Source organism: Danio rerio, chromosome 14, assembly GCF_049306965.1.
Source record: "Danio rerio strain Tuebingen ecotype United States chromosome 14, GRCz12tu, whole genome shotgun sequence".
Taxonomy (NCBI): Eukaryota; Metazoa; Chordata; class Actinopteri; order Cypriniformes; family Danionidae; genus Danio; species Danio rerio.
Genome location: NC_133189.1, coordinates 44,784,903 through 44,811,196, shown reverse-complemented (window position 1 = coordinate 44,811,196; position 26,294 = coordinate 44,784,903).

The following is a 26,294-nucleotide window of genomic DNA, read 5'->3' as shown; positions in this document are numbered from 1 at the left end:
ATTAAACATAACTCTGGAAACTCTGAAGTCAATGGATTGATTCTGTTGGAGAACAGCAGGGAGTAATTCTCTCTTTAATGTCTCATCTGAATCTCTCATGCCCCTTCATTTATGTTAACCTTGATATGGAGGAAAGATCGCATTGAACTCAACTAACGCAGTGTTCATGGATAATATATATGCCCTCTGTATAGTCTAATAGCGAACATGTTTTTGCAAATTAACCTATGACACTTTGGTTGAGTCCCTTAATGGAGAAAAAAAATGTGCAAAACAGTCTGTTCATTTAAGGAGAAAATTGCAACACATTAGATAACTTTTTTTTGTACTAATTCATGTAGAAATAATCTGTTCCAAACCTTCTGGGGATGGTATTTTAAGGCAAACAATGCATAGTCATGTACAGACTGTTCTAAAGCTTCTTTGTTGTGCATCTTAAGAGAGCTTATTTTGGTCTTGATTTTAACCTTAGTTCTAAGAATGCATATAATAGATCCTTTGGAGAGAAAAAAAAAGATCAATAGCTGAAGGCACTGTAATAAACGCGAAAAAGAATATAGAATACAGCAAAATAAACTATACATCCAGTAAAAATAAATTAACAATTGATTTATCTGTAGGGTTTTAGCTAGCTAAAATAACGTTCGCATTGTTGTCTTGGCCATCTAGCGTGGTCTCAAAATAAAATTAAAAAAAAAAAATAAAATAAAACAAACAAACAAAAAAGAAACAAAAAACAAACAAAGAAATAACTAAGTAAATAAATAATAAATAAATGAATAAATAAACAAACAAACGAATAAATACATAAAGTTGTTTCAGATAATTTTGCCATCTTCAGGATGGAGTAGAGTCCTTACCCCGGGTGGAGGAGTTCAAATATCTTGAGGTTTTGTTCACGAGTGAGGGAAGAATGGAACTTTAGATAGCGGATCTGTGACAGGTGGATTGTTGCAGAGGCAGCAGAAATGCGGTCGATGTACTGGCTCATTGTGATAAAGAACGAGCTGAGCCAAAAGGCAAAGCTCTTGATTTACCGGATAGTCTATGTTCATACTCTCACCTATGGTCATGACTCAAGAGCTTTGGGTCAAGATCTCAGATACAAGCGGCTGGAATGAGTTTCCTTCTCAGGGTGACACCCTTATAGATAAGGTAAGGAGCTCTGTCACCCGGGAGGAGCTCGGAGTAGAGCTGCTGCTCCTCCACATCGAGAGAAGTCAGCTGAGCTGGCTAGGGCATCTGTTTCAGATGGCCCTGGATGCCTACCCAGGGAGGTGTTTCAGGCATGTCCCACCCCCACGGGGAAGACCCAGGACATGTTGGAGGGACTATGTCTTTTGGCTGGCCTGGGAACGCTGAACGAAGGAGCTGGAGGAAGTGACTGGGAAGAGGGAAGTCTCAGGTTCTCTCCTAAGACTGCTGTCCATGTGACCCGACCCCGGAAAAGCGGATGAAAATTAAAAATAAAATAAAATAATATAGCTGTACCAGAAAATTGAAATACATAAGTGCATTTTAAATACTTAAACTGACCCTCCTGCATAATTTATTTTTTATTGTGACCATTACTTAGAATCCATTGTGTTCAAAAGTTCCGATGGCGATGCATCAAGTTTATCACATGACCCACCAGTCCAATAATATATGTATACATCTAATTTTGTTACTTTTCCCCCTATTCTGTAATTATTGACAAATGTTCTAATTATTTTATGAAATTTCTGATACTCCAATTCTCAAAAATGTGTTAGAACATATGTTTTGTCTTTTAAACAGCTGAATAATTATCATATTGTTTGTTATATGATGGGTAATGGGCAACATCATTGTTGCTAGAGGGGATACAGCTGCTATTGGAAGCTAGCAAGATGTATTTATATTATTTATTCAATTATTTCCCAGTGAAGGGTTGCAACTGGAAGGGCATCCGCTGCGTAAAAACATATGCTAGATAAGTTGGCAGTTCATTCCTCTGTTGCGACCCCAGATTAATAAACCCCAGATTAATTTGTTAGCTAGATGGGATACAGCTGAGGATATTCACGTCAAAATAGCATAATCTAATAAAATGTTTTTATTTTTTTATTAGATTCTGCTATATTGACGTGAGTATCCTCAGCTGTATCCCATAAAGATTTCACCCTCTCCTGTAGTGTGGTGAAGTCTGGATGGGATACAGCTGAGGATACTTACGTCAATATAGCATAATTTGTGTGACACTGTACAACAAATAATATTTTTACATTACTGTGAGGGTTGGGTTTAGGGTTGAGGTAGACGCTAATTAAATACAATTAATGTGTAATTTAATACATTTATGCTTCTCGTTAACTTCCGATTGCAACTGAATCCCCTTCTAGCAACAACCGCAGGAGAAATCTGAGCTGCTGGATTTATGTCATGTTTATTCATCATTTTCTGCCAAAATACATGAAGGAAAGAAACTGCTGATCTGGGAGAGGAGTGAAGAAACTATTCTAGTAACATAAACAGTGTGTATCTTCAGAGAACTATTGCCGTCTCCATAGACATCCATGTGTTTTTTATAAACTGTAAATTGTATGTTTTACTTGTAGTTATGTATATTTAAATGTCTGAAACCTAAAATATATATTATTTGCTTGAAAGCATGGATACATTGTGACTTATGACAAACACAAGCACCGTCAGATTTGAATTTGAGCAATTGATGGTGTGCACTCTGAACTTTCTAATCACACCGGTGTGATTGTATGCCTAAGGTTTGATCATACTAGTGATAGGAATATATATTTAAAATAATAATAATAATAATAATAATAATAATAATAATGATGATGATAACTGCTTTAATAACTTACTTCATTGTCCCTTCTTTAAAAACCCCTAGTTACTAAGGTAAACAACGTAAAGTAATCTTCAAGCTGAATAGATATCAGCATGAGCAGCAATGCGATCAATGATTTGATGACGTTTCTGCTACATGTCTGAGTAGTCGCTTGACATTTGTCCATACCATTGTCAACTTGTGTACTTGTTATCAAGCTGTAAAGAGTCCTATCAATAGCAGCACTTAACAGCTTCAACTGACCTTTAAGTGACTGTGTGTGGTGCTAACTTACACTGGCCTACGGGCTTCATCAAACACATTGTTTGCTGGTGTTCAGTAATTCCAGGCTACAAGAGACCCAAGCACAAGCCATTCTGATGCTTACTGTGCAACCAATGATAGATTGATGGATCAATTTGGAGCTCATTCTCATTTAAACTGAGGAGGAAAGCAAGGCTCTTATGAATCAATATGCTTTAATGATTAATAGAGAAGGAGTGGAGCCGCCTGGTTATTAATGTGTGCCTCTTTTGCAGCCAGTGGCTGTTATATGCCATTACACTGCAGCCAGTTCCAATACTCTGGGTGATTACAGTGGCCGCCTTCAGTTTTTTTTTTTTTTTTCTCCAAAGTAAAAAAACAAACAAAAAATATAAATGAATGAATAAAAGATGGCTGAACATTAAAGGAGCCATGAAATAGAGAGATTGAAACAAAGTCAAAACTTTCTTGACATTTACACATATGCAAGTTAAAACATAAAAAACAGTAAAAACATACTGCACGTTTCAATACCAAAACAAAAAATAAATGATTTTTTTTTCTATTTAAAATTTTATTAGAAAATTGTGATGTTGCATAGGCATGCACGATTCATCATTTTTAATGGCAATAATTAATTAAATATTAATTTTAAAGAGTCCGTATTATGCATTAAAAGAGTCATATTTTGGTTTTGGGTGTCTCCAGCAACAGTCTGATATGCATGCAAGGTCAAAACACCTTCATTGTCTTATAATAGGCATTTATTTTCACCTAATTATCTCAACGACTCCCGTTTGATTTGTTCAGTGATTCATCAACCCCTCATTAGCGCGATGCTAAACTGCGCTGATTGGTCCAATGACCCAGTCTGTTGTGATTAGTCGACTGTGTTCAGTGTAAGACAGAGAAATGCTCACCACGACTTACCAGCAATTTTGTAGTAGTCAGAGTACAGAGTGTATGTGTGAGCCCAATGCAGAAGTGCATTAAAGCAATGTAGTTTAACACCAGCATATTGAAAAAACAGTGTCACACATTCAGTATTAATCCGCACAGGGGTAAAAACTAAAACTACTTTGAAACTTGACCGCCACAGGAACAGCTGACGGTGACCAAAGCAACAACAAACAGCAGTGGATCGCAAGCTTATAAACGCATTTAAATGCGTAAACAAAGTAGCACGCGTGACATTTTCAACTTGGCTTTAGACACGATTTGAAAATATAAAGAATCAACCAGATACAATGCAAGCAGTTACAACTACATGTTTGTCACTGTGCTGTTTATCTGACGCAGCCGAGGCAGAGGTTGAGGCACACTCTGACAGGCATGTGGGAACAGTGGGTGTGGAAAACTAGCATTAAGGCACAGGCATCAAAAACAGCTACATTGTTTTCAGAGCAAAACCTTCAATATTCCGAAAGGTCTAATAAATAATCTGATGGGTGTTTTAAGCTGAAACATTACACATTCTGGAGACACAAAAGGCTTATCTTAAATTATGAAAAAGGGGTAAAACAGGTACCCTTTGACCAAATACATCATATAACTGTAATATATATACCTATATATAATATAACTATTATAAGGGTTTCAAAGCAATCATGTTTATGGCAGATTTATGACAAGTTACGCTGTTTCGGTAATGTCAAGTTGCTTTGACAAATATAAAAGCAGATTATTGATTGGTTTATGTCAAGTTATCATAACAAAGATCTCTCAAACTATTGCATATTTGCAATTAAAATGAAGTAATGATGCAAAATAACAATTGTCGTCAGCATGTATAAAATCTCTTTCATATTCTTGAATATTCATACTATTATGTCTTTCTTTTCTTCTTCATTTCTATTAAATCTGTTTTAATACATTTTTATATGTATTTAATTATTTTTATTCTTTGCCGTTTTCATTTCCTATACTTGTGTTTCTTTTATCCCTGTTTATGTGAAGCACTTTGAATAACTACTGTGTATGAAATGTGCTATATCAATAAAGTCGCCTTGCCATGATTATAAAGGTGTTATAACCTTGTTATGAACACCCCTTCAAGTAAACATATAATTTTTTATTTATTTTTATTTTAATTAATTATTTTGTCCTTTTCTGATGCAACACAATCTATTCAAACCAGGGCTCAACGATAAGGACTGCTCGATGGCCCGGGGCCAGCATGTGAGATGCTCGGGACAGTAGACAGGATCGTTACTGGCCCGATTGCTGCCTTATCACTAAAGTTTAATTTGCCTGCGACTATTTGTCAACTGCCTGCAAATACAGTCTTAGAATCGAGAAACAGTTTGGGTTTTTCAGCCTTCAAATGCTACCGTTTCTGTGATGTCGTGAGCACTATATTGCTTTTCAGTTCCTCTTATCTGATTGGATGTTGTGAGCACGTTTTTATTTTAAATAATAAACAGCGAAGAGACGGTAACATCAAATGATGATGCTAAAAGAAAATGTTTGTTTCTAACTTCTTGGAAGCAGACATTGCAAGGGTACACCACGACTAAAAAAAAAAAAGAAGTGATGTCTTTAAAGTTTACCATCCGATTGGCAAGTCAAACACTTTTGTTTTGCAATAAAATACCTGCACATTTTCTATACCGCTACTTCTGTTTGCATAGCACTTTGAATTTTGCTCATTATACATTAATTAACATTTTTTTAATATTTAAATTCTAGATTCACAAACATGTTTTAAAAATGTGTGACTAAGAAATAGCTATTAACTTTTTTTTGGTGGGGCCAGTGAAAATATTGGCAGGGCAAGTAAAAATCTGAAGCACTGGTCTGATCGGGCCAGTAGAAAAAATCCTTAGCGTTGAACCCTGTTCAAACTAATTTGACAAGCAAATTCTATTCAGATCTAAATTTGGCACTTGCCTAATGATTAATTTGTAATATTTTGGTTTAAAACACAAGCTGGCCATCAGGACCTGGCAGTGTTCCTAAAGGACAGCTGTATCCGGCAAGTGCACATTTACCTTCATCTGCCTGGCATGCAAAAGGCACCCTCCTGCATGACATTGCATACGCCTGTGTCTGTTCCCATTAAATAAACATGCAAGAGAGATAATACCTCGAGTCTGAGCGCAGCTAGACCCATGTCTCCACTGTATACCCCTCGATTACAATCTGCCTGTCTGTAGGCTCAATATTGCATTGTTCCAGTGTGTCTGCCTTCACTGACATCAAAACGAATAACAGTCATTTGCAGGGCTGGCACTTAATCTTGCAGACAGATTGGAGGAAATGAAATTGTACTCCGTAACAAAAAAAGACCTTTGATCATAGAATTCGCTGCCTCTTTCTTATACAAAGCGCTTCTTTGTTTGATTGTAGCAAATTCATACACTTGCAGCTCCTCACCTCCCCCCCTTAAATCCTCATTTGTTATGTTATCTGTTTTTTTGAGATGAAGGCGTTGTATCGAGTGTGTACATGCACGGCGCATGGTGATACTTCCCCTCATGTAAGTCTAATGTGTTGAGAGAGTCATTACTCATACAGTGTGCCTGTGTAAATGTGGGTTTCCTCATCTGTATTATGAGGTGGTGTGTGTCTGTGTGAGTGTGTCAGGAGCAAAACTTCAGGATTTCAGAATAATTGAAACCAGAGTTTGTGGAGAAGTTGGTGTGATCTTATGAAACATTTGCAAGTACATGTTTGAAAGGACAGCATACTAGCAGTAAACAAAGATTTATATAGATTTTTTTAATAATTAACAAATCACCTGATAACTGGGAAGACAAAAATTCAGAGAATAATAATAATGAACATGAATAATAATGAATGAATTGTTAGTGTTGTAGTCATTATTATTATTATTATTATTAATGCTATTATTATAAACAACAATATTAATAATAAAAATAATAATAATAAATAATAATAATAAATAAACTTGCCTTACCTTGCCTAATAATAATAATAATAATAATAAACAATAAATATGAATTGTTATTGTTGTTGTAGTTATTATTATAAATTTTATTTTTGTTAATATTATAAATAACAACAGTAACAACAATTATAATAATTCATTCATTTATTTTTATCTGCTTTTCCGGGGCCGGGTCGTGGGGGCAGAATCTCAGGAGAGAACCCTAGATTTCCCTCTCCCCAGACACTTCCCTCAGCTCCTGCAGGGGGATCCCGAGGTGTTCCCAGGCCGGCCGAGAGACATAATCCCTTTAGCATGTCTTGGGTCTGGACCGAGGCCTTCTTCCAGTGGGACATGCCTGGAAGACCTCCCTAGATAGGCGTCCAGAAGGCATCCAAAACAGATGCCCGAGCCACCTCAGTTGACTTCTCTCGATGTGGAGGAGCAGTGGCTCTACTCCAAGCTCCTCTCGGGTGACAGCTCCTCACCCTATCTATGCTCTATCTACCCACTACTCCATGAATGCCACCTTATCATGGTGGAGGGTTTTGAGTGCATGAGTGATACTAAAAGCTATGTTGTCGGGGGCTTATTCCTCTGGTAAAGTCTTCTAAGTCAAAACGGTCTTAGGTGACAGTTGTGGTTCAATCACCTTTATTGGTACAAAAATAGCGAGGACCTTGATGTCACCTGGTATGGCGCAGCCAGGACTCCACCCTGGAGCCAGGCCTAGGGTTGGGGCTCGTATGAGAGCGCCCGGTGGCTGGGTTATCCCACAGAACCCGACTGGGCTCAGCCCTAACGAGTATAACGGAACCATCATCCTGCAGGCCCACCACCTACAGGAGGACCCATAAGGGGCCGGTGCATTGTGGAACAGGTGGTGGTCGAAGGTTAGGACCACTACAACCCGATCGTCCCTCTTAAAGAGCCCATATTATACATGAAATAGGGTCATATCTTGGTTGTAAGGGTCTCCAACAACAGTTTAATATGCATGCAAGGTCAAAAAAACACTTTCATGGTCTTATAATCTGCATTTATTTTTACCTAATTATCCCAGCGACTCCCGTATGAATCGTCCAGTGATTCATTTGTTCCCAAACCCCTCCTTAGCGCGAAGCTAATCTGCGCTGATTGGACCAATGACAGTCTGTTGCGATTGGTCGACTGCCTTCAGTCAGAGAGTGAAAAGCCAAACAGCTAATCAGCAATATAAAAGTAATCACAGTTCATGCACGCTCGATAGTGTAGGCGTGGATTTTAGCTGCCAGTGGGTCAATGTAAATACAGACTATGGACTTGAAAATTCAGACGACTGACTATTTTATTGAGCAAAAACTCCAAAAACAGTTGAGGAGATCTCCTAGCTTCTCACTCTGCTCTTTTCACAGACACACACACACATATTGCACACACACACACGCACTTAACCCTGCTCCGGACGACAACGCGCGCGCGCACACACACACACACACACACACACACACACACACACACACACACACACACACACACACACACACAAACACACACAAACACACACACACCCCTCCGGACGACAGCGCGCGCACACGCACACACAGACACACACACTTCTCCTCGTCCACGGAGCTTCGTTAACAAAGCAGCACGCGTCGCGTTTTTAACGTGACTTTGCACGCGATAAGAGAATATAGCCAGTTAACCTGATACAGTACACGCGGTTACAAGTAACAAATCACAACTAAATACATTTGCAAGCTAGAGTCAACGAGGCAACTTTAATCGCACGTACTTACATTTGAGAAATGGAGGAAGAAAAATCCATCCTGACGTCCAGCATTAAGTTACTCTTTACTGATCCTTCCTTTAACAAACGCTGATGAAGTATTCTTTGTAGCATGTAGTTTCCAGAAGTTTCCAACTGCTTGGCTATAATGCTGAGGTTTCATCTTTGGGTAGAGACTCAATATATCCATCTGCAGTGTGACTTCAATCGACCGGCATGTTTGTGTGTGCGTGTGTTTGTGGGTGTGTGTGTGTGTGTGTCTGGGTTTCTGCGTCAGAGGGCGGGGCCTCAGGTTTGAAATCTCCCGGGTTTGCGCGTGCACGTGAATAACTTGGTTTCGTTCGTACGTCATGGCGAAACACCTAATGAATCAGTATCAAGGCGACTCGTTTGAAGCACTATGAGTCGACTCTTTTATAGATGAATCAACAGTTTTCAACACTGTATTCTTACAGATTTAAGCCTTAGCTGGATACTTTACTTCACTTAGAGCTTTGTTACACACTACATGGAGGGGAATTTTCAAAAACCCATAATATGGGCTCTTTAAATAACCACTCGTTACAACCAAGGTATGCATGAAAGCATCTCTGAATGCACAACACATCAAACCTTGGGGCGGATGGGCTACAGCAGCAGAAGACCACACTGAGTGTGACTCTTGTCAGCTAAGAACAGGAAACTGAGGCTACAATTCGCACAGGCTCACCAAAATTGGACAACAGAAGATTGAAAAAACGTTGCCTGGTCTGATGAGACTCGATTTCTGGTGAAACATTTGGATGGTAAGGTTTGAATTTGAAAGCATGGATCCATCCTGCCTTGTATCAATGGTTCAGGCTGGTGGGGGTGGTGTAATGGTGTGGGGGGTATTTTATTGGCACACTTCGGGCCAATTAGTAACAATTGAACGTTGTGTCAACACTAAAGCCTACCTGAGTATTGTTGCTGACAATGCCATCTCTTTGTGACCACAGTGTACCCATCTTCTGATGGCTACTTCCAGCAGGATAACGCACCATGGCATAAAGCGTGAATCAACTCAGACTGGTTGCTTGAACATGGCAATGAGTTTACTGTACTCAAATGGCCTCCACAGTCACCAGAGCTCAATCCAATAGAGCACTTTTGTTGTAAGGGGAGAATCGCTTCATGAATGTGCAGCCGATAAATTTGCAGCAAAAAAAAGTGTGTGATGCTATTATGTCAATATGGACCAAAATCTCTAAGGAATATTTCCGGTACCTTGTTACATCTATGCCATGAATGATTAAGGCAGTTCTGAAGGCAAAATGGGGGTCCAACCTGGTACTAGTTCATATATCACTTTATTTACAAATATAACAAATAGCCAAAAGTAAGGAAATTTAGTGGTATCATCAATGAATAAAAAGAAAAAACATGCAAAGAGATTTTGCACATTTACATTGTTGGATTTATTTATCATTAATTAAACAAACTAATGAAAGAGTTTGGCACACTTGCATGGCTAAATTTGATTATAATCAATAAATAAAAGTATTAAAAGTGTAATCTGGCATACTTCTACGGCAGAATATAAGTATCATCAAACTCAGCAATTAAAAAAAAACACCATCAATGATATTAACAATAAAAAAAAACATCAATCAACATCAATCCAATGAACTGAAAATTAAACTATAATCATCAAATATAAAATCTCAACAGTTGATCTAACAACAAACACTGAATACTTTAAATGCTGGTAAATAAAAAGAAAAGCCAAACAAACAAAACAAAAAATAAACAAACATCAAGTTATATAAGCAATTAAATTATCAATAAAAAAAATAGCTCTAAAACCAAAGCCACTATTGTAGTTATAAGTACATTTTAAGTGCATACGGCTATTTTGATGTCCTATGATGAACTATATGGTTCAAAAAAAGTCAAACACAGTGTGTAAAGTCATATCTAAATGCTATTCATCATGAAACTGAGCTCATTCTGCCCTGTGGTATCATTGAAACTGACTCTTTACACTCACTGATATTCGCCTTGTTACCTTTCCTCTTTAGGGGGCATTGAAACCCAGTGCCTGTCAGTGCATCACTCTGCCATCATTTTTCCATCGAGTACCTGCTGCACAGTTGGTAATGACATTTGTATGGCTCCATTGCTTTTCAACCTCATTGCCCTGATGATGATTCTCATTATAACTCCATCTTCCTCTGTGTGCCTCCAAATCAAAACATAATGCAAATAAATCAGACAAAGCCATCAATAACAGCTTAATATGCACATCTTTATCTAATGAGTGTTTGACAGCTGAAAGGCCGGGGGCTCACGCAGCCAATTATGAGGAAAGCACCTTCAAACTCTCAGCTGAAGAGGTGAATCCTTAAACAGAGCGAGATGAGTGACTGTCTGTCTGCCTTTTACTAATCGCTTCGGATCAAGAAGCTGCTGAAATAGCTCTTGGTTCACACGTGCATTTAATCTTTGGTAAATGTGTCCTGTTCTATCTATACTGAGTTCAGTCACATCTTTAACACTTGCAACCTTTTAACACAACACTGTTAATGATGCGTTTATAAGTGCTGTTAAGCCCTGTACTTTAGAAAGTGAGTGATGTGGGACTGGATTTTGTTGGACAAATGGGTCGGATGGTCCTCTGACTTTTAATCAAAATCATGACTCGAGCCGTCCCCTTCCTTAAACTTTACGATGAATAAAATGCATTGGTTTAAAGATTAAATGTTTTTGGTTAAGCATGAAGCAAATAAAAGTTTAATACACAATGCAATAAAAGGGTGAAATATGTTTAAACTATTTTGGGAAATATATGGACAATGCAGTTGGGTCAACTGTTGAGTTGGTCCATATTTTACCCAAAGTTGGGTTAGAACAGCTCAATATATATATATATATATATATTTTAATGTAAAGCTTAATTTTTCTCCCATACTGTACTTTTTTTTTTGGGGTGGGGGGTGGGGTTGTGGGTCAGATAATAAAGACTATAATATATTTTTTTAAATCTTGTCAAGCATATTTAGAAATTAGAACACATGTGATGACATTATAAAAACCTAAAAACACAAACTAGCTACTTTTAAAGCCACTGTCAAACTACTAGGTTTGACCCGCTTGTCTGGATAGATGGATTGGGATAGATGGATTGATTGGAATGGATGCATTGGATTGAGTGGAATTGGATGGATGCATTGGGATGGATGGATGGATGGATGAGATGGGATGGATGGAATGGATAAATTGGGATGGATTGTGATAGATGGACTGGGATGAATAGATGGAATGGATGGATTGGGATAAACGGATGGAATCAATGGATTGGGATGGATGGAATGGATGCAATGGGATGGATGGATTGGGATGGGACGGATGAACTTTGATGGATGGAATGAGATTGATAAATTGGGAGGTATGGACTGGGATGTAGGGATGGATGGACTGGTATGTATGAATGGATGGACTGGGATGTATGGATGGATGGATTGAGATGAATAGATAGAGTGGGAAGGACGAACGAATGGACAGATGCATTGGGATGGATGAATGGATGGACTACTAGGTTTGACCCACTTGGTTTGATGGAGGATGGATGGAATGGCATGGATGCATTAGGAGGGACGGAATGAGATGGATGGATGGATGGATGGATGGATGGATGGATGGATGGATGGATGGATGGATGGATGGATGGAATGTGATGGATGGACTGGGATGGATGGATGGATGGAATAGGACGGGTGGATGAAATGGAATGGGATAGATGGAATGGATAGATTGTAATTCATGGAAGGAATGGATGATTGGAATGGATGGATGGATGGATGGAATGGGATTGATGGGATGGGTGGATGGACTGCAATGGATGGACTAGGAAAGACAGATGAATGGACCAGAACGGATAGACGGACAGATGAATAGAATGGGATGGATAGATGAATGTACGAACTGAGATGTATGGATAGATGCATATATTGATGGATTGAAATGAAGAGACGGACAGGGATGTATGGGTGGATGGACTGGGATGGACTGGGATAAATGGATTGAGATGAATGGATAGATGGGCTGAAATGGATTGGGATGGATGTATGGACTGGAATTAACAAACGGACAGATGGATGGATTGGGATGGACGAATGGATGGATATGAATATTGATAAATGGTTGATGAAAAATAAAGTAGTATCATTATCATTTTAAATATCAGAAACATCATATCTCACAATTTCAGGAAAAGAAAAAAAAACACAATTACATTTAGTATTTTTTATTCAGTGACAGAAACATTTAAATCATATTGCAGTATCTTTAGGTTTATAAAAACAAAAATACTGCTTTACAACACAGTTATTCTTGCCCTAATATACTGTGCAGTGCTGCACTCCACTGAATAATGCATTGTAATGTATTTTACTATAACATTTGATGTTGCATGGTGTATATCATCATGGGAGCTATCCTCTAAAACAAACCCTTCTTATTTTGCCAAACCACTAACACTTCAAGCTGGAAAGTGGGAACAGTAAAAACATGAGACTAGCAAAGGTGGACGTATTAACTTACAGCGTGTAATTTGATCACATTTAATGTAATAAGTTTGACATAGCTACTCTCATTGCCAAGAACAAGAAACAGTAATCCGATGTCATACATCTTAAAATAAAAAAAATAAAAAATAAAAAAAACTATATCAAATTGTCCATTTAAATATAGCATTCAATAGCACAGAACAGAGAAGCAGGTAGAGTAATTAGGGGATTCACCATGCGTCTGCACTGAGGGAGGGACGACTGTCATTTGTTGTGATATTCATGCTTCAAGTAAATTATATAGTCTCTTTTATTATCAAGCTTCTTACTTAGCTGGTGAAAAGGAGCGCAGCATAATCAAAGCCTGCTGATTGCACTGTATTTATTGATGAGCGTAAATCTGACTATAAGGCCACAAAGTAATTACACTGTCATTCTTAATGAGCTTCCAATTTACACTGCTTGATTGCTGGCAAGTAAAAAGTATTGTTTTTCTATAGCATCGCATAGACTGCGGAAATTAAATCTCTAAATGCGAATGATCAAAAGACAATCTACTATATTTATTACCGCTAACTAATGACGCCTTTTAAATAATAAAAAAAACACTGCTGATGAAAGTAAAATGTTTAAAGAGAATACCTGTGGGAAGGCCACGCGTTTAAGGAAGTACCGTATCTTTTAGCTATTATTTATTGCGCTACGATCTATAATCAGCAGCCCTTAGACTAATGAAAAAACAAAAAGCGGGATGAGAGAATGAAAGTTCTGCTGATTTGTTGTGATAAAATTTAGTCGGAGTCAATGCCGCATAAATGATTTAACAAGCACCGCTGGCTCTCGTGCTTTGACACATTTTATTAATTTTTATAATTATTATTTCGCAGACAGAGCCAGGAGCTCTCACCCGCTCAGAGCTGTTGGACTAGGCTTCATTATTAGAGTCTGAGCCCTAGAGATATAATATGGAAACAGTCCCCAAATGCAAGCGCATCCCACCTCGCTCATTGACACCCACAAATCTCTAAAGAGACAATCATAGCCACTAGCCCTGAACGGACACGTACGGCCATTTGTCTTTCTGTCATGGTTTGCTCCAGTGCGCCACAGACGCAGGCATGCCAATACTTCACCTTACCCTGACCTTCCCTTTCCACACAACACAACAGCCAGAGCGCCGGCCAGTCCTGGAGTACGCTCATGAATAAAGAATGACTGAATTATGGCCGAGCTCTATTTGATTTGCATTAAACTATCATCCGCAAAATAGCTCCTCTCTTTGGCTCACCAGGGCTTAGAGGCACGTGGTGAGGAGGGAATCTGAATAATGGATATATCAGATATATCAGGTTTACGTTATCTCATTTGAAAGTCAAAACCGAGCCATGTTGCATTGCAGAGTTTGTCGTTTCAGAAGGTTTCAAAGTGACAATTAACAACAGGAATAAATAAGGGATGATGAGCAGGTTGGTATGGCAAAATAAACAGTGATAGGATGGTCAGAACTCATACACGAAGCAAGAAACTAGCTATGCATGCAAATAATTGATACATTATATGACATTTAAACATATAACGAATGGTAGAATATTGCAACATAGGCTTATTGTGAAAACTTACCCATATACATTTCTGGAGAGCGCAAATTATGTAACCAGCTACGTATGGCTGCATTTCACCTTTAAACAAACGCTACAGGGCAGTAAAATATTGCCGATGGGTTAGTTTTTTTTTTTTTTCACGCTAACAACTGACTGCTTACCACCATGAGGACGGCTTTACCGCTGTTGGTCCAGTGTCTCGCCGTGTACGTCGACAGACTTGAGACGCAGAGAAGAGTTGACCACAATGATGCGATTCGAGTCGGGCAAGGAACGGTTCCAGAAAGCAGGTAAGGCAAAAAATAACATAAACAATTAAAAAACAGGGTGAAAATGTGGTATAATCTGAAAATGGTGTAAAAAAAAAAAACAGGCGAGGGCTTTTCTTTTTCTGGATTGCTTTTGAAAACACTGTTGGTTGGGTTTACGAAATGCAGTGGTTGGCTTAATCTTTGCTTTTGAAAACACTATCAGTTGGGGGTCTGTGGGGTTATCGATCGGTCGGTCGGTCGGTCGATCGGTCGGTCGGTCGGTCGGTCGGTCGGTCGGTCGGTCAGTCAGTCAGTCAGTCAGTCAGTCAGTTAGTCGACAGCAGCCTATGGTGGATTTACGCAAGAACAGCAGGTGCGGCAGAGAAATTTGTGATCCGAAAAAAAGCATACACAGCAGCCTCTGGTGGATTCGCGCAAACAAAAACCGCAAAAAAATGTACCTCCTGGGACGTATTCTGTGATCGCCAGAAATGTATATAGAGGTAGAAATCAATAATAAGCCTGTGCTTGAATATTCAAAGAGAATATTGACATGGGATATTTAGTTTATGGCCACCATTTTCACACTAACTGTTGTTGTGCTATTTATTTATGCATTTGTATGTAATATTATTTATTTATTTTACAATTTTAGTTCATTAATACAATCTGGACTGGATTATTTACCTGTTTTGCATGTTATTTTAATGTCAATTTAGCTTACTGGTTAATTTGTTGTTATTAACTAATAATAAAAATAAAAAAATAATAATGAAATACGTTTTGTGCCTGGAAAAAATAACAACAGTCCAAACAAGATGGACAACATTTATGGACAACAAACCATGGACCCATTTTAAAACCATGTATTACTGTTTATTATTCATCAAAGAGTATAAAACTGTTCTTTTCGCAACAAGACAAACACTCCAACGTTTTACATTTAACATTTTTTCTACAGGTCTACTTTTAATACGGAAGTGCTTTGGTTTCCTTACCGTAAATATAGTCGATAGCTGTGCAAAATTGATGGCATCAGCTGGGTTTGAATGAAACAAGAGAAAACATATCTACAGTTTGATACAAATGACCAGAAGAAGCATCAGCCTAAAATGCCTGGATGAGGTAATAAACTTGCAATACTACAAAGCTACTTATTGTTTAATGCTGATTAATTCACAAACATTTTAAGGTGTGCAAAGAAAAAGCACGCTAAAACAGATCTAGGCATTGGACAATCTCGCTCTCTCATATATATGATGTTTTAGTTTTTTTGGGGGGGTCTTTTTTAACATTTGTATTAATTTAAAATTATTTATGTCATGGGGATTAATTAATTTATGTAAATTACAGTAAAAAAAATTCTAAAATGACCTTCCAGATCTTCTTTGTATTTATTTGTATATACACTGTAAAAAATAAATAAATAAATAAATAATAAAAAAAACTTTTTTGAAGAAGGTTTTGTCGTTTCTCTGAAATCAAGAAGTATTTTCCAGACAAGCAAAATATTGTCTTGTTTTTAAAATAATAAGTGAAAATTAAGTGTGGTTTTCCATATAACAAGCAAAATAATCTGCCAATGGGGAAGAAAATTAGTCATATTTTCTCTTTGAAATTAGATTAGTTTTCTTACCCTATACTAGCAGATTAATTTGCTTGGTTTAAGGAAATACTCACTTAATTTAGACATTTTTGATATTTATTCTAGAAACAAGACAAAATATCTAAGCAAGATGTATAGTGTATATAGTATTTCTCCATAGACATTTACATTAGATTTCGCCTTCACTATTGGTGTCTATTGGAGGGAATGTGTCAATAGAGCCGCCATTTTAGTACAGGGTAGCGCTCCTTTGAAATTAATGTGGGACCATGGTGCAGTAGAGCACTGGCCATTCCAGAGCTGGACATTTATACACATATATCAATGATCGGGAGTTTTCCTGGTGGTCAGTATGCAATTTTTTTTTTTTAAATTATGAAAATTATAGTAGATGGATAAGTGAACATGGGCATTGCCAGTGTGTTTGTGTGAATGGAAATGTATTATTCTCCCTCCCTGTTAAATTTAATCTAATCCATGTCCAGAAACACACAACTTTTCCTGCTTTCACTTCTCATTCTTATAGAGGGAGCGATTAATTTGTGAATGAATCTCCGTTATGAACGACTCATTCTCTTAACCGACAATAATACAAGTTTCTGGCACCACAGCATCTTGTTGTAATATTTCATTTACGCTGTTTGCTGATTTTATTCAACCAAACTAGTATAAGCCTAGTATTTAGTGCGAGTTGGTGCTACTTTCCTTACTCTATTATCATCAATACTTGTTGAGCACAAAAGTTTGTAACATACAAAAACGTAAAAAAACTAAATCTTACCTATGAAATGTTCTGCCTTTGTGCTTTGTTTTCTTTGCTCGTTACTACGCCCATACACAGCGCTAAAGTCCAGCATCTTCACATTGGCTTGAGTCTTGACTAGTGCAGTTGAAGGACATTTGTTCTGGGAGCACTGTACAAAGGTGGCGGCGCTATTGACAAATGCTCAGGGTCCGTATGTGATATCTTGTTTATATATCTATGGTATTTCTATTTTCAAACTACTAATAACATCAATAAAAGTCATGTTATTAACCGTAGAAACAACAAAAGCTACAAGAAAATGTTAGATAAAGTATATTTTTACAAAACCGCAACCATACGAAAGGCATATTAACTGGATTAAACCTTTAAGAAGTATTATTTTTTTAAATAATTTAGGAAGTCCCTCTGCAATTACCCCTTAACTATACTCAATGATGTTAATAATGAGGAGAAAAGAGACAACAGAATATTGCGATTGACTAATCAGAATCAAACATTTCAGAGAGTCGCATAAAACATATACATATATATATACACAGAGTGTAAATATATTTTCACAGACTTGATGTGTTTATTTCTCTCCAGCAGATAGCTTCATGGCAGCTGTCACCTCACAGCTGTGTCAAACATTCCCCAGCCTCATCACCACATGTCCACTTTCACACACACGGCCCAGCCTCACACACTGCCAAACTCCAGCTCCAAGTGTGATATTTAAAGGTCACATATTGTAAGAGTCGGATTCGTTGCGATTGCATTAATTACTATGCCAATGAAACGGCACTGCTTAATATAAATTCAGACTTTACAATGTATGAAAAATCATGGCAGTCTTCTTTGCTTTTATAATGTCTGGAAAATGACATGACAAGGCTTTTAGGACATGTCTACAATAATCTATGTATGTCTGAAAACGGTGTTCTTGTTCAAAAACACATTTGGTCCACACTAGCCTTTTAACAAAACACTGTCTAAAATGTCAGAAAACAAAGCTCAAGTAATATGTAAAGCTTATTAAAAAGCTCACTGAATATTACTGTAAAAAAAAAAAAAAAAAAAAAAAAAAAAAACAGAAAAAAAAAACTTCTTGAAAAGTCACTCACTGGTACTGATAGTGTTATGAAATAAACAAAATTGACAGTCAAATCATTTCCATTTCATCTTTATCTTTATTCTTATAGTTCTTTTACGGTGTAGATTGTGTCAAAGCAGCTTAACATAGAGTTTCTAGTAGATTGAAACTGTGTCAATCCAGTTTTCAGAGCTGGAGTTTAGTTTAGTTAATGTCAGTGTGGTCCACCGATGTGCAGCTCCACAAGTCCCAAACCAAGCAAGCCAGTGGTGACAGTGGCGAGGACAAACTTTACCAATTGATAAAAGTGAAAGAAAAAAAAAAAAAAAAAAACAGGCTCAGTCAGGCATGACCATTTCTCCTCTGGCCAAACGTCTTGTGCAAAGCTGCAGTCTAGGAGGCTGGAGAATGCTGGATGTCCATTGTGAGAAGCTGCAGGTGTGTATAGGTCACCGATGGGTCTTCAGGCTGGCCCACGAGACTAAATGAGGAACCATGTCAAAATAAAATAATTGCAACATGAAAAATGCCTAAAGTTTCAGTGATGTTTTCTGGAATGGAATACGAAAATAGAACTCAGTACAACAGCGTGTAAAGTAAACAGTTCACTCATTTATTTTATTTTCGGCTTAGTCCCTTTATTATTCTGGGGTTGCCACAGCAGAATGAACCGCCAACGTATCCAGCATATGTTTTAGGCAGCAGATGCCCTTCCAGCTGCAACCTATCACTGGGGAATAAAATAAACAGTACACACTGTAAAAATCCTGGTTGCCTTACATTTTTAAGCTGAATCAAATTAACCTAATGAGTTTATTGAACTTATGTTAAACTGGGTTAAAACTGCTTGTGTAACTTATGGGGCTCTATTTTAACGGTCTAGGCGCTCTAACACGCTCTGCCCCAGGGAGCACGGTCTAACAGGGTTGAGCTTATTATCTTAATGAGCTATAGGTGTGTTTTGAGAATAAACCAATCAGAGTCTCATCTGCCTAAAAACGTATGACTAAAAAACTGCCTGAAAAGATATGCTGTAGGGACTAATTGATCGTATGATTTTTTTACAGTGCAGTAACATTTATTTAAAAATGGATTCTGGAAAAAAAAATACAATACAACAAAAGAATACGTTTTTTCTGTGTTTAAAACCATCTCTATTCACACTAAAAAAAAAAAAAAAAAGCTCAAATCACTGTATTATCCCATATAGAAAGATGATACATGGAAATATATGCAAATTACAAAAACATTGGGATTTACATATATAAATTATGTCAAATACGCAACATACTGAATATTTCTAAATATTGGAATAATGACAGTTTCATTTTTTTTTTAAATAATTGGAATTTCAAATATGTAAATATGTTAAAATATATTAGATATACTGTATATGTTCTTATATTGTGGCTCAGTGGTTAGCACTGTTGCCTCACAGCAAGAAGCTCGCTGGTTCAAGTCCTGACTAGGCCAGTATTTCTGTGTGGAGATTGCATGTTCTCCATGTGTTTTCCCATGTGCTCCTGTTTCCCCCAGAGTCCAAGAACATGCGCTATAGGTGAAATGAATAAACTAAATTGGCTATATTGTATGTGTGTATCTGAGTGTGTATGCCATTGAATATGTGAATATATGTTTTGAATAACATTTTTACATGGTTTGAAATATATCTTGCATTGGGCATTGATTATTCCTCCAGTTTATTTATATTTTTATTTGGTTGGAAAAGGTGACTTTTATTAACATTTTAATAGTCTAAAATTATATACTCTATGAGTTGATGTATATTACAGTACAAAAACCTTGTAATAAGCTGCTGTTATTTTACAACACTGTTATTTTCTCTATAAATTATTTCTTGCACATTATTTCAAACTACTAAAATTCCAATAAAAGTTACCTTGTTTAACTGCAAGTTGAATTTTCAACATTAAAATTCAACAAAGCAGGTCCCATAATGTAGTTCACAACTGTGAATAAACAGAAAACATTTTAATTAACAAAGAAACTGTTAATTAACAGATTTTTTTTCAGTGCATATGACATATTTTATATATGTGAAAATACAAATATGAGTTTGTCAAATATGTCATTTGCATACATTGCCACATATAAGATTTCTATGTGAGACACATAGCAGGCCTGTGATTGAAGATTTCACAAAAACTGTTCAAAAGTTCCTCCAGGTTGGAGGAAAGTCCTTATCCTAGGTGGACGAGTTAAAGTATCTTGGGGTTTTGGGATGGGGAAGGATGGAACGTGAGACAGACAGGCGGATCAGTGAAGCATCAACAATAATGCGGTCTATGTACCGGCCCGTTGTGGTAAAGAAGGAGCTGAGCCGAAAGGCAAAGCTCTCAATTTATTGTTCAATCTACATTCCTACCAAAAGGACAAGATCTCGGATACAAGTGGCCAAAATGGGTTTCCTTCGCAGTGTGGCAGGGTGCACCCTTATAGATAGGGTGAGGAGCTCTGTCACCCTGGAGGAGTTCAGAGTAAAACCGCTGCTCCTCCACACTGAGAGAAGTCAGCTGAGGTGGCTCTGGCATCCGTTTCAGATGCCTTCTAGACGCCTACCTAGGGAGGTGTTCCAGGTATGTCCCACCAGAAGGGTGTCTCAGGAAAGACCCATGACACGCTGGAGAGACTATGTCTCTTGGCTGGCCTAGGAGAACCCCTGGATCCACCGGAGGAGCTGGAAAAAGTGTCTAAGGAGAGGGAAGTCTGGGATTCTCTTCTAAGACTGCTGCCCCCGCAACCCGGAAAAGTGGATAAAAATGAATGAAGAATGAATGAATGATTCAAACGTTTGCATTTATTTTCAGCCCTACTTTCAGCCCTAAAATGCATTTGTCATTGTTATGAATGACCAAAACAGTGCTGTGTAAATGCTTCCCAAAATTGCATTTTCAAATGTATAAATCATTAATCCTTCAAAACCAATTTTCACACACCCCTGGACGGAAAATCAAACCGTAAAGAAAAAAAGCTATGCTTTTAAATAAACCCAGATAAGTCTAGCCGTAGCCTTATTATAAAGCCCATCAAAAAGTGATCAAGTGACAGCGCTGTTCCAAGTTCAGTATCCGAGTGTCTAATTAACTAAATGCGAGGCGTTTCTGGACTGACTATCACATGCTTCCTGGAGGCTGCGATGCATTGCGCTGACCTGATTTGATTGCGCAGGTCTATAATGAGCGTCTTAATGCCCCACATACATGCTACTTCGCTCCCCAGCTCAGGTCCTGCAGCGGGGCAGCTCACAAATGCAGCTTTTCCACACATCTGCAATCACGCTGACAGCACATGCTTGATGAGGGTACGACTAACAACCTTCCTCTTGCTGATATTCAAAGGTTAATTTGTTTCCATTAATGATTAAAGGGTGTCCCATTACCTTAACACGGCTTCTGCGTGTTTGGTAAATGTTAATTAAGAGGGCTAATTCAGAGTCCTGTCGGGGATGCGGCGGAAAAAGGAGACGTGAGGGGGTTTCTGGGACCCCCTCTCTGTCAAAAGAACAAAAGCAAATGTCTCTCAAGTCTCCGTCTATAGTGAAACAGTATTGTCTGATATCAGTCTGTGAATCTTGCCCTGAGATCTGAATGACAATGGTTGAGTAAGTATCATTGTGTATGACTCTTTAAGCCCACTAGCTGGCATTGTGCTCATTCACATTCATTTTGCTAATGAGGCAGTGCAGGGATGGCCTATGCATCTGGCCGGTGTGGCCTTGATTCACTACAGTGCGATAAACGCAGAGATTCCTCGTGTTTTGATGACAGAGGAATTCACGTTGAACTTCAACAGGCAGATTGCTATTGAAAGCACTGCAGACTGTAGTAATGTTGCAGACTGTGAGATGATACCATACACAAATGCAGAGAGGAACCAGTTTATGAGTGCAGAAAGAAAGTTCTAGCCTGCATAGCAAGCAATTGCTTTTTGCTGGTCCTGTCATTACACCTGAGAGTTTTTCCTTTTAAAAGTGGAGAGAAAAAACAAAACAAATAAAGACAGTTGCTAGTGTTTTTCTACTGATACCAGTGTTAACTGGAGACAGCAAAAGTGAGAGACACATGAGCAACTGCTAATGATGACGGTCTAGTGCCAAAGTGTAAGACCTCTTTCGATCAATCAGTTTTTTGTTTTTTTTTCTGTTAAGGAACCAAATTGTGGAATGATTAACCTGTATGCCTAAAATTAGAAAGTAATATAAATATTTTTGTAGTGTTCTTTAAAAGTGGTTTAAAAACAAAACAGCAGTGTTTGCACAAATAGTTTGTTTGTTTGATCATGCTGTGTTTGCTTTTGCCCTACAGCAATTCTATATAAAGAATTATAGTGTTGTATATGTAGACAGGTGTTTAGAATTAGCAAGTCTGCTAAAAAACCTAAACAAATGCATTTGGTTATCCAGTGTTTTGTGATGTCCAAATGAAATAAATAAATAAATAATAGGGAAAATTCTGGTCAATTTTTAATAAATAGAGCTGTCAATCAAAATGTTTAATAATAATAACAACGACAACAACAACAACATTTATAATAATAATAATAATAATAATAATAATAACTAGTGTCTTAGTATTGGATGCGAATATTTACTGCGTAAACAAATCTGGCAGTTCATTTCACTTTGGCGACCACTGATAAATAAGAGACTAAGCTGAAAGAAAATGAAATAATGACTGAATAATAATAATTTATGTACTTCACATTAGGGTTGTATGATTTACCGGTACTTACGCAGCACCGCGATACCATGACTCCAAAATACTGGTGGTGCCTCTGTAGTTTTTAACTGTAGTAAAGTCATTAACAGTTCTAAAATAGTCAAAGTTGCATGTGGAAGAGTCACTTAAATGGTTGCACGTTTGTGACGTCAAATAAGCAATAACCAATCAACAGACCATTTATTTTCATTTTAACAGTCTGCATTAAGGCTGCAAAACTCTGTATCAGTCATGACATCAATCATATCAGTCATGATATCAGTCATTTACAGCAATAACATCAAACAGTCACAGTATATACAAATAAAACAGAAAATACCAGTACAAACAAAAAATATTAAGTTTTCAATAATAAGGGAATTATGAATTAAATTTAAGTATTATTAGTATTATAGTATTTCTGATAATTTGCTTAGAGTTGGTATATTGCTTTAGATTTAATTTATGAATTAATACAGTATCATGATACTTCGGCTGGTATAGTACAGGGGCGTAAATTTACTTTATTGTGACAACCCTCCTTCACCTTTTGTAACTAGAAGGACAAAATTGACAAAATCTGAACTTCCAGTGAACAGTTAATATAATCTTTTTCAATTTTATACGGTTCCTATTACAGCATTGATGTTCTAATTTATATAAAATATAATCAGTTAAATAGACTTAAGCATTAATTTAGTTGTTTAAGCGTAAAACGTGATAAAAAGCTGTGTACACACATGTGCTGTCAGAATCAGCAGGCGAGCGCAGACACTCCATTGAAAATACTGGATTAAAATTCATTAATTCATTCATTCATTTTCTTTTCGGCCTAGTCCCTTTATTAATCTGGGCTAACCACAGCGGAATGAACCGCCAACCTATCCAGCATATGTTTTACGCAGCGGATGCTCTTCCAGCAGCAACCCATCACTGGGAAACACCCATAGACTCTCATTCACATACATACACTACAGACAATTTAGCCTACCCAATTCACCTGTACTGCATGTCTTTGGACTTGTGGGGGAAACCGGAGCACCCGGAGGAAACCAATGCGAACACGGGGCGAACAAGCAAACTCCACACAGAAATGTTAACTCAGCCGAAGCTTGAACCAGCCACCTTTTTGCTGTGAGGTGACAGCACTACCTACTAAGCCACCGTATCGCCGACGGGGATAAAATCAATTTTCAAATTTTAAAGACATGGTGTGGAAAAATGCGATTTAATGCAGTGCTTCTTGCATTTCCTAAGACCCACTTTATATAGTATATCAATCAGGCAGTAAAGATTGTTGATTTTTAAAGAAAACAGACCTAAAACGTGCTGATTTTGTAATTGCATACTGTTCACTGGAAGCGTTTGACCCAGGTTACTGAACAATTAAAAGTCCCTCTGCATATACCCTATTATACTGTTTACACATTCACGAATGGAATCAAACAACTTTAAGAAAACACAAAAATGTATTGTCAGTTTATAAGAATACAATAATAGTATTGTTTGTAAAAAATAAAAAAATAAAAAAATAAATACTTGCACTTTGAAACCCATTTTCAAAATGATGAATTCTAAACATCCCAAATGGCTTTGTCATGTAAATGAACAGCCGAAATGCATTGAATATTTTCACCTTTTAGTAGAAAACCCTGTTGTGAAAAATGTACTGACAAGCAGATTGACGCATGCGAATGTTTTGTTTGTTGTCAAAGTAACAAAGAAAAAAGGTGTAAAAGGCTTCATCCTCTTCTGGAAAGGGCGCCTGGAACAAAAGCTTATTTTCATTTAAAGACATGCGCACAAACGCACATTAAATAATATGTGCAGTATTTCAAGATAAAACTTTACAGACACACTCTAAGTGTGCCTGAGACTATAGTACGACCTCTTGAAACGTTCTGTGTCATTATTAAAAACTGCTGTACTTTCTTTAGTATAACACACAGAAAATATCTCTTTTTTTGAAATGAAAAAAATAAATCAGAACTGTCTGACGGCCCAGGAGAAAAAAAAAAAAGTCATGGGAGCGGTTTGTTCTATTTTTAATCAGAAAAAGCAAAAGCTGTCTCTGTCTGTCAATCACTTCACACTTACAGGTTTGCTGGAATGAGTGTTGTGAGGTAGGTTATGTGGTTAAAGATAGCATTAATGACATGAATTCCTGAATATGAAAGATGAAAAACTCTCTCACTGCGTGCGTGTGCGTGTGTGTATGTGTATGTGTGTGTGTGTTCAGGTACATATATGTGGTTCACAGGGATACAAAGCAGTAGAATGACATAGGTATGACTTCGTTAGACTCTATAAAGGTGGTGGACAATGAAACTGAAACACTGGTCAACTAATTGTTAAATTGTTAAATTTGACCAGCCAAGTGGTTAAATCTTTATTGATTGCACATTCCACCAGTAAAGCACATGTGGCAGAGTGTCACCAGGCAGAGTGTGCAGGTTTTATTATCGGAGTAAAAGCACAGTTTAGATTAAATTATTGCAATGCACACAACATTATGGGTCAAACATCAGAGTTTAAAAGAGGAGAAACTGTTGGGCTGGCGCATCTGTGACAAAGACAGCAAGTCTTTGTATCAAGAGCAATAGTAAGGTCAACATACCACCAAGAAAGATCAAAAAGAATATTTGAACCATTGAAAAAAAACAATAAAAAAAAACATTTGATTCATTTTAAAGTTGATCACCGGCCACTTTGTTAGGTACACCAGTCAAACTGTTAACACAAATTTCTAATCAGCCAATCACATGGCAGCAAAGCAATGCATTTAGGCATGTAGACATGGTCAAGACGATCTGCTGGAGTTCAAACCGACCATCAGAATAGAGAAGAAAGCTGATTTCTGTGACTTTGAATGTGACATTGTTGTTGGTGCGAGACAGGCTGGTCTGGGTATTTTAGAAACTGCTGATCTACTTGGACTTTCACGCACAACCATTTCTAAGGTTTACAGAAAATGGTCCGAATAAGATAAAAACATCCAGTGAGCGTCCGTGCTGTAGGCAC